The sequence below is a fragment of the Coenobita brevimanus genome, chromosome 6 (genome assembly GCF_032717465.1).
Source record: "Coenobita brevimanus isolate Jiangsu-jjx chromosome 6, ASM3271746v2, whole genome shotgun sequence".
NCBI lineage: Eukaryota > Metazoa > Arthropoda > Malacostraca > Decapoda > Coenobitidae > Coenobita > Coenobita brevimanus.
This window is the reverse complement of record NC_136959.1, coordinates 55,377,905-55,388,390: the sequence shown is the minus strand read 5'-3', so window position 1 is coordinate 55,388,390 and position 10,486 is coordinate 55,377,905. Positions and strand designations below refer to the sequence as shown.

At 45.0% G+C, this 10,486-nt stretch overlaps 1 protein-coding gene across 1 annotated transcript in view; it reads left to right on the top strand.

Annotated features, from left to right (window-relative positions):
- The window catches only part of LOC145401283 (growth hormone secretagogue receptor type 1-like), a 174,147-nt gene that overhangs the window by 146,870 nt on the left and 16,791 nt on the right, over positions 1-10,486 (top strand). The gene's annotated exons all lie outside the window — the stretch shown is intronic.

The following is a 10,486-nucleotide window of genomic DNA, read 5'->3' as shown; positions in this document are numbered from 1 at the left end:
GCTGAAATATAGAAGTAGATTTGACGCGACCGTGAGAGGGTAAGTAGAGTTAAAGACACTGCTAATATGTAACTCCTTCAACTGGGTGGCGTTTTGTTTTCCTTTATCCTTGTTACCACCAGCCGATTTTATCCAGGGAACGAGTTGATAAAGATGATGGTGATAACAGTATAAATGGGTGACGTAAGCAATGGCGGTGATGATGAATTTGGCAGTGTTATATATATTTCCTCTTCAGAAACGCAGGTGCCCAAGGCTAGGTTACGGATTTAATGGAAGATTGGCCAATTACTTTTCCAATGACTGGGATCTTGGGCAATAATCCCCAACCAGCTCTTGGATTCACACCCTAAATGGACCACACCCGGTTGGAGCGCCTTAACACACTAGACAAACAGGCATCGCAAGGAGGAAAATAATGGAAATGGTTGTGATGATGATGGTGATAACAGCAAAGAGGGTAATAAAGGTATAGCACTGGAAACAGGATGGTGATGATAGTGAGGAGGCAAGATAGGAGCATATTAATGATGATGCTGATGGCGATTAAGGTCATGATGGTGGTGAAAACGGTAATAAGGAAGGACGATCATGGAGAGGATAATGAGGGTAGGGAAGGGAGAGAATATATGTGCACAGTGCCGTCCTCTCAGTTCACCGAAGTGACGGGCCGTAGCTAATGTCAGCTATGAGGTACGTGATCCGCAAAGAAAGACGAGAGAGAGAGAGAGAGAGAGAGAGAGAGAGAGAGAGAGAGAGAGAGAGAGAGAGAGAGAGAGAGAGAAGCATATATTAACGGGCAGGGAAAGAATGCTCTAGCAAATGCATAAAGTGCTAAAATTGGCCTTGAATTTTGGACACATAAAATTTCTAAGTTCAGCAGACAGTTTGGTTGTACTCTGAATAAACTGAAACGGGGAATGATATAACTATCAATAACAAGCACATAAATTTAGCACTTATATGACTGGGACAACCTCTGTATTGTAGTCCAAGTCACATCAGACGATTTTAATCATCTGAGAGTTAGTCATGGGAACTTCACAGGAAATAATGACACCATGAACCCTTTCGTGGTCCAAAGCTATAGTATTCTATTCGAACTGATAGCAGAGGATTTTGTTTTCGGTTCAGAGTGAGTCATAGGAACTTGAAAGTGTAAAAAGTCACCATTAACTTTCTCGTGATCCAGACAACCCTAGCATTCCATTTAAGCTAACGTCAGGCGATTTTATTCAGCTGAGAATGAGTCAAACCTGTGAGAGTAATAGGTGAGATAAAACTGCCAGTGCTTTAAGTCCGATGTACAGACACAATTTACATCAGAACAGGAAATGGTGAATTATGATGCCTGGTCAGACCTACAAGGGATTAAAACCCACGCTTTCTCGCCTCACTGGTTAGCCAGAGAACACGACAAATACTGGCGTGTTGACAAGAGGATATACACACACAGCGTTACCATTAATATACTGCATCCGTTTTCAGTGGGTGGAGCTTAAGGTGTCACTCGTTCACTGACCTTCACTGTATTGTAGCGGAGAAGCTCTTTGATGTAACTGCCAACACCCAGACGTCCCTTGACTTCCACGATATTGTATGTGCTGTATGTATGCATTATCAAACCAACGATGCAGGATGGTATTATTTTGGGCATCGCGCTCTATGCCGTTGCATTATATTTAGCCCGTGTGTGTGTGTGTGTGTGTGTGTGTGTGTGTGTGTGTGTGTGTGTGTGTGTGTGTGTGTGTGCTTTAACTTCTAGGCTATTTGACAGATCCAAACGAAACTTCCCAGGTGAGTTCGTCGGGTTACTAGGAGGGTCTTCCACTATATACAATTTTCCAACCACGGTTTTTAGAGGGGTCAGTCCCATCTTACCAAGTAAAAAAGTCTCAGGCAGGATTGGATCAAATTCTTTTCAGAGGTCACACACAAATACAAATAATTTTGAAGTTATGATACAAAAAACAAATACAAATACTTCTATTCCCAAATTCAAAAATGCAATTACAAATACAAATACCTACGTATCAGAATTACATTTTATCATCATTAATGCACGGAAAATTTCACAAATTGCCTGTAAGTAACAACACATAAAACAATATGAAGAAATACAAATACAAATTAAAAATACTTTTTTTTCTGGGTGCTAAAATACATTTACAAATACAAATACTTTGAAAATGTATTTAAATACACTTCAAATACAAATACACTCGTATCTGATCCACCACTGGTCTCAGGAGGGCTGAAATAGCTTTGCCATCTTAGCACACACTCTACCATGGACTTCATCCGTAATACATTTGGGGAGCGTGAACCCCTCCAGTGATTCTTGGGGGGGTCAACCCTCCCTCCCAAAATAAAAATTATCAGAAATACGGGAAAAATCTGAATGAAACTTCCCAGGTGGGTACGTGTGGTTACTCCGAATGTCATCCACTATACAGTATGCAGTTTCTCAACCATGAGTTTACGAGGACTAGCCCTTCTCACCTAAGTAAAAATTCTCAGAATAGTGAAAAGAGGGCAGATATGGCTTTGATATCTTAGTACATGTACAATGGAGTCTCATCCGTAATGCGATATTTGGGGAGCGTGACATCCCCCATCCCCTCCAATAATTCTTGCAGGTTCAACCCCCTTCCAAAAATAAAAACGATCAGAAATGTGTGAAAGTAAGCACATGGATTTCAACTAAATCGACATACATATTACAGAACCGGGCAAGTAGCTTCCATGTTTTCTCTGAATGACAGGAAGAAACTGCACATCTGCATTATTATACATTGATTTATCTTGCGAAAATATCTCACAAAGGCGGGGTTATCCATACCGAAGTAAGCGATTACCTCACTCGCACTCGATATTTGATTCACTACCCAATACAGAACAACAAAAAAGAAGAGTGGAAGTGTGAGCATAACGACAAACTATACTACGCTGAAGTATAATGTGGTTTACCGTCCACCAAAATGGCGTTCAACTGACTACATGATGTCCCTAGAGTAGTTCAATTGAAGCTACATGTCAGTCTGTACTGGTACGGAACTTTAGTACATTATTAAAACTGGGAGCACTGAGGGGTGAGTAAGCCCTAAAGTTTTTATGATAATTCCTGAAGTGTGTGATGATAAGAGAACATACCAACCTTTACATATCATCGCCGACTGTAATGTGGGATGGAGGCTAATGACATCTGACTATTACAGCTGTTCCATAAGTGACTGCCAAAAAAAAGTCCTCCATACACCTTCGCCTACTCAGTTTTAACAGTACGGCCGTTTATCTGTCAAACCTGATCGCAAATAATGTCATGTAGAAAGCGGCTCACATACATGACTCAATTTCCCACCCTAATCACAAGAGCATTCGATTGTTCATATTTCCCTAGGTGGACAATCAGCCTCTTGACTCTGATGTGTACTGTCGATTTTTTCTTGCTACATCCAGACGATTATATTAATCTTACAGAGGCGTTTTGTAGTTTAGGGATCAATGAAGGTCATATCTGATCCACCTGGTTCGTAAAGGCTCTCCTAAACTGAAAATTATCGGCAAGTAACAAGAAATAAAATATAAAATATGTCATAGGAGTGAGGCAGTTAATAATTCGATATACACCTGGTATTCACTTAACCAAAACAGAATATCCGTGTCCGTACAGTCAGTCCGTTTGATATTACATTTAATTGTACCAGACACGTGGAACAATTTTAAGTCTTTCGCTCCAATAACGTATTTTTCATTTCAATCAGGCGACCACCAGACGATTCTATTCCCCCTCGAAAAGACCTCTCTCACCGTATTGTTTTGTTTTCCAGTTAAGTTTTTCAAGGCTAGAAATATTTTAACTTTTTTTTTTTTTTTTTTTTTTTTTTTTTTTTTATGCGAGGAAGAAGGAACCAAAGGCCATGAGCCCGCAGTAACAGTTCCCTCCAAGAGAAAAACAAAATACAATAGAGAGCCAAATTCAAGATCCGATCATTTTGAGATGCCTGGACACACTACGTTTGAAAGACTGGAGATCATAGGCAGGAGGAAATACAGACAGAGGGAGACAGTTCCAGAGCTGACCTGTTGCATAAATGAAAGACTGGGAGTAACGGTTAACTCTTGCATTAGAGAGTTGGACAGAAAAGGGATGAGAGTTTGCTGCCAGACGGGTGCTACGCGCCCGTCGTAGAGGTGGAGGAATGCAAGCAGACAGTTCAGAGGAGCAGTGACCATTAAAGTAGCGATAGAAAAGAGATAAAGATGCAACAGTGCGGCGAAGAGACAGAGGTTGAAGGGAGTCAGTAAGAGGAGGAGAGTTAATGAGACGAAAAGCCTTTGACTCCACCCTATTGAGAAGAGCTGTATGTGGGGGAGCCTCCCCACACATGAGAGTTGTACTCCACACAGGGGCGGATCAAACCCTGTATAGAGTCAACAATTGTGCAGGGGTAAAGAAAGAGCGGAGTCGGCTTAGTACACCCAATCTCTGGAAGCAGATTTTACAAGAGATGTAATATGATCTTTCCAAGATAAGTCCTGAGTAAATGAAACCCCAAGCATGTTCAAGGATGATGCAGGATTAATCTGAATATTATTAAACATTAGTGGGTATACCTGTGGAAGATTTTGTCGGGTTGATAGGTGTAAGAACTGAGTCTTAGATGCATTAAAGACAACCATATTATTTTTACCCCCAGTCAGAGATATGAGCCAAGTCAGACATTAGGGTGTGCCATAGCCTCATCCCTTGTTTCTTGAAGTAACTGTTGAGATGGGCGTTGGTGAACCGAATGGAAAGATGAAGGGTGGAGTCATCAGCGTATGAGTGGATAGGGTTAGATGTACAGCTTAGAAGATCATTGATGAATAAAAGGAAGAGAGTTGGTGATAGGACAGAGCCCTGAGGAACACCACTGTTGATAGATCTAGGAGAAGAACGATGGCCGTCTACGACAGCGGCTATAGAACGACCAGAAAGGAAGCTAGCGATGAAGGCACAGATAGAAGGATAGAAACCTTAAGAGTGCAGTTTGGAAATTAAAGATTTATGCCAGACACCATCGAAAGCCTTTGAGATGTCAAGTGCAATGGTAAAGCCTTCGCCAAAGTCCTGAGAAGGAGGATGACCAGGAGTCTGAAAGGTAGGTAAGAAGATCACCAATGAAACGTCCCTGGCGGATCCCATACTGACTATCGGAAAGACGGTTGTGATAGCAAAGATGCCTTAAAATTTTTTTATTAAGAATTGACTCGAAAACTTTTGAAATACAGGACGTTAAAGCAATTGGACGATAGTTGGAGGGTTGGGAGTGGTCACCCTTCTTTGGGACTGGCTGAATGAGAGCAAACTTCCAGCAAGAAGGAAAGGTACAAGTTGACAGACAAAGGCAAAATAGTTTGCCTAGGCAGGGTGTAAGCACAGAAGCACAGTTTTTGAGAACAACATCAGGCCCATATGCCTTGTTAGTACTGAGGCCAGTAATGGCAGAAAATACATCAACTGAAGAAATTTTAATGTCAGCCATGAGGAAGTCAGAGGGGGGAAGTGATGGAGGAACAGCACCGGAATCGTCTAAGGTGGAATTGGAGGAGAAAGTTCAGCGAAGAGATCTGCTTTATCAGTAGAAGAAACAGCTACAGAACCATCAGAGTAGAAAAGAGGAGGGAAGGATGATGAGGTAAAGTTGTTAGAAAGATTTTTGGCAAGGTGCCAGAAGGAGCGAGAAGAATTCGAGTTGGAGAGTTGAGAGCATTTAGTATGGATGAAATTATTTTTAGTAGAGCGAAGAACAGACTTAGCACGATTCCGGGCAGAAACGTAAAGATTATGTGATTCAGGGGTGGGTTGGCTCCGGCACCTTTTTTGTAGGCCTTCTCCTTGTTGTGGACAGCATTAGAACAAGCGTGATTAAACCAAGGCTTTCTTGCGTTAGTCAAAGGATATGAGAAAGGAATGTATGCTTCCATGCCCGAGAGAATAACCTCCGTAATGCGCAAGGCACACTCAGATGGCTCACGGCCATGGAAGCAATAATCATTCCAGGAAAATCAAAGAAGTACTGCCTGAGGGCCTCCCAGTCCGCAGCTCCAAAATGCCAGAGACGACGTTTCCCTGGAGGGTCCGCAGGGCCGTACTGGAGCGATAGGACAGGTTAAAGTAATGAGGTTGTGATCGGAGGAGCCAACCGAGAGACAAGATTAACAGCGTAAGTAAAAGGATTAGTTGTAAGGAAGAGGTCAAGTATGTTGGAGCCTTCTCCAAGGCGGTTAGGGATATGGGTAGGGTGCTGTACAAGCTGCTCAAGGTCATTAAGGAGAGAAAAGATGTAGGCTTGTTCACCAGGTGGATCAGTGAAAGGAGAGGAGAGCTAAAGGTGGTGGTGAACATTGAAATCCCCTAGAATGGAGATTTCAGAGAAAGGAGAAATGGATAGAATTTGTTCCATCATAGAAGTAAGATAGACGAAGAATTTTTTGATAGTCAGTAGAATTAGGGGATAAGTAAACAGCACAGATATATTTAGTCAGAGAATGACAGGAAAGCCGAAGCCAGAGAGTGGAGAATTCAGAAGAATCAAGTTCAGGAACACGAGAGCAAGATAAGTCGTTGCGTATGTATACACAACAGCCACCTTTGGCTTTGAAATGAGTATAGAGAAAGTAGGAGGATACAGAAAAGGGTTTGCTGTCAGTTGCCTCAGACAGCTGAGTCTCCGTTAGAAAAAGGTGAGGTTTAGAGGAGGAGAGGTGGTGCTCAACAGAGCGAAAGTTAGATGAAAGGCCGCGAATGTTGCAGAAATGAAGAAGAAGAGAGTCAGACAGTGGTTCCAGGCACCTCGAGTCGTCACCGGGAGAGGGGCAGATGGCGGGGGCATTTATGGTCCCCCCCCCTGGGGACTCCGAGGCTGGGTGAATCAACGCCATTTTTGGTTAATTTTGAATAGGAAGTGTAGTGTGTACTGTGCATGTAGTTTGGTGAAGATAGATAGAGAAATTTGTACTGGAGAGCATGCTGGCCTACTCTCTGTGTAACTGAGACACTGAAAAAGTTCAGCAAAGGGGAATGGTCAGGAACTAGTCCTGAGGGCTGATGAAACGGGAGCTCCAGCACTCCCTGTCATCAGCTTTCCATCCACCTCGGGAGTACTGCCCTGCTCGACTGGTGCTACACATCAAGCGATTACAGTCAGAGTGGATGTTGCTTTCCTTAAAAAAGATAAAAAAAATCCAGTAATCCTTGTCAAGTCTGGAGCAATCTGACTAACACCAGATGGTTTTATTTTTTATTTTTTTTTTTACTGTAACTGTGAGACAATTTTATTTAGCTTGGGAAAGGCGTCCATAGGTTTGTGACGGTTAGAAACAAACTCGTTATGAATTAAAGCCAGATATCTAGTGAGGATCTTAAGATTTAGGTGGCTGGTCCCTGTATCTTTGCAACTTTCTCTTCTATCCTTTCAGTCATCCTGCTCACTTCCTCCTTTCTGTCTTAATGTCTTTCCTCCTGATCATCCCCCCCCCCTCTCTATCCCTCCCGTCTCTGTTACATTTCCTCCCCATCCTCCATCTCTATTTCCCTTCCTCCCCATTTCCCCCTCTCATATCCCCTCCTTCTTCATCCCCATCCCAGTTGCCCTTCTCCCCAGCGGAAATGAACAAAGGACATACAACTCTTTCCTGCCAACTTCCTGCCCACCACCTCCCCCTTCCTCCTTTCTCTTCTCATATACTGCTGGCCTCACCCCCCCCCCTCCCACAAAGCCACTACCTTAGAACGACCACCACCACCACCACTCACCACACACTTCACTACCACCACCACCACCACCACCCACTTCACTACCACCACCACCACCACCCACCACACACTTCACTACCACCACCATCACCACCCACCACACACTTCACTACCACCACCACCACCCACCACACACTTCACTACCACCACCAACACCACCACCCACCACACATTTCACGACCACCACCACCACCACCCACCACACACTTCACGACCACCAACACCACAACCCACCACACACTTCACGACCACCACCACCATCACCCACCACACACTTCACGACCACCACCACCATCACCCACCACACACTTCACGACCACCACCACCACCACCACCACCTACTACACATTTCACTACCACCGCCACCACCATCCACCACAAACTTCACTACCACCACAACCACCACTCACCGCACACTTCACGACCACCACCACCACCTACCACACACTTCACGACGACGACCACCACCACCACCACCCACCACACACTTCACGACCACCACCACCACCACACAAACACTTAACTACCATCCCCGCCACCAAACATTTCACTACTACTACCACCACACACTTCACGACCACCACCACCACCACCACCCACCACACACTTCACGACCACCACCACCACAACCCACCACACACTTCACTACCACCACCACCACCCACCACACACTTCACGACCACCACCACCACTTTCCACCACACACTTCACGACCACCATCACCACCACCACCACCGCACACTTCACGACCACCACCACCACACATTTCACGACCACCAACACCACAACCCACCACACACTTCACGACCACCACCACCATCACCCACCACACACTTCACGACCACCACCACCATCACCCACCACACACTTCACGACCACCACCACCACCACCCACCACACATTTCACTACCACCGCCACCACCAACCACCACAAACTTCACTACCACCACAACCACCACTCACCGCACACTTCACGACCACCACCACCACCTACCACACACTTCACGACGACGACCACCACCACCACCACCACCCACCACACACTTCACGACCACCACCACCACCACACAAACACTTTACTACCATCCCCGCCACCAAACATTTCACTACTACTACCACCACACACTTCACGACCACCACCACCACCACCACCACCCACCACACACTTCACGACCACCACCACCACAACCCACCACACACTTCACTACCACCACCACCACCCACCACACACTTCACGACCACCACCACCACTTTCCACCACACACTTCACGACCACCATCACCACCACCGCACATTTCACGACCACCACCACCACACATTTCACGACCACCACCACCACCACCCACTTCACGACCACCAACACCACCACCCACCACACTCTTCACGACCACCACCACCATCACCCACCACACACTTCACGACCAACACCACCATCACCCACCACACACTTCACGACCACCGCCACCACCACCCACCACACATTTCACTACCACCGCCACCACCATCCACCACACACTTCACTACCACCACAGCCACCACTCACCGCACACTTCACGACCACCACCACCACCTACCACACACTTCACGACGACGACAACCACCACCACCACCCACCACACACTTCACGACCACCACCACCACCACCACACAAACACTTTACTACCATCCCTGCCACCAAACATTTCACTACTACTACCACCACACACTTCACCACCACCACCATCACCACCACCACCAGAGTTACACAGCAGCAGCAGCAGGTCCAAAATAACCCCTGCCGTAGGGTACCTTGTCACAGCAGCTTACTCGGGGCCGCCATGTGGATAATTGAAGTGCCGGGCAAACTGGCTCCAAGGATTTTACCCACACCCTACCCCAGCCACCTTTCATAATTCATATACACTTTTACATGTACTGCCTGCTTGTGCATGAAAGAAATTATGGTAAACGTTGAAACATACCTGATCGAGTTACAATTTACGTATATCGAGATTACCGAGAAGTTTTAAAATATTTTAATTACGAACAGGTAGGGCCAGACAGATATTTTTGAAGGGAATTCTAACAATAAGCAAACGATTAAGTTTCTTAGCTTTCCCTATTGATACTGAAGACTCTGAACAATTTAAATATATGCAAACTACTGTTTAACCAAAGTTGCACAGAAAGTGTTATCTAATTTCCATGAAATTTTGGAACTTGCTATTACGACTCACTAGTATTTCGTGCATCTTGGTGGTCGGGTAAGTGGTGGCGACCCAGGCCAACACAGGCGACACATAAGGTTGCTCCGTGGCGCCACTGCCATTACTGTACAGTCGTATAATACGAGTATAGTGCAGTACTGAGTGTGTCATAGAGGGCTTCGTAGCACCTCTTCCTTAGCGACTTATTCTGCATATTATTAGTTAGCAGTCTCTAGAATGTTATTGATGTTGGTTGGCTTCAGTAACATACGAGAAGGTACTGAGTATAATGTTCAGAATAACTGTCTGAAGAACAGTCATTTTCAGTACAACCCGCTCACGCTAGCTAGAAGGCGAGTTGATTCCAGGAGTGTTTCTGCACAACATAAATAACTGCGATAAAATTCTGGCCTTTTGTTTGTGATTTTTTTTCGATGTAATGTTTGATTCCTACATTACCAGGACGTCTTCTCATTCTATTATTGCTATGTCCAGACGA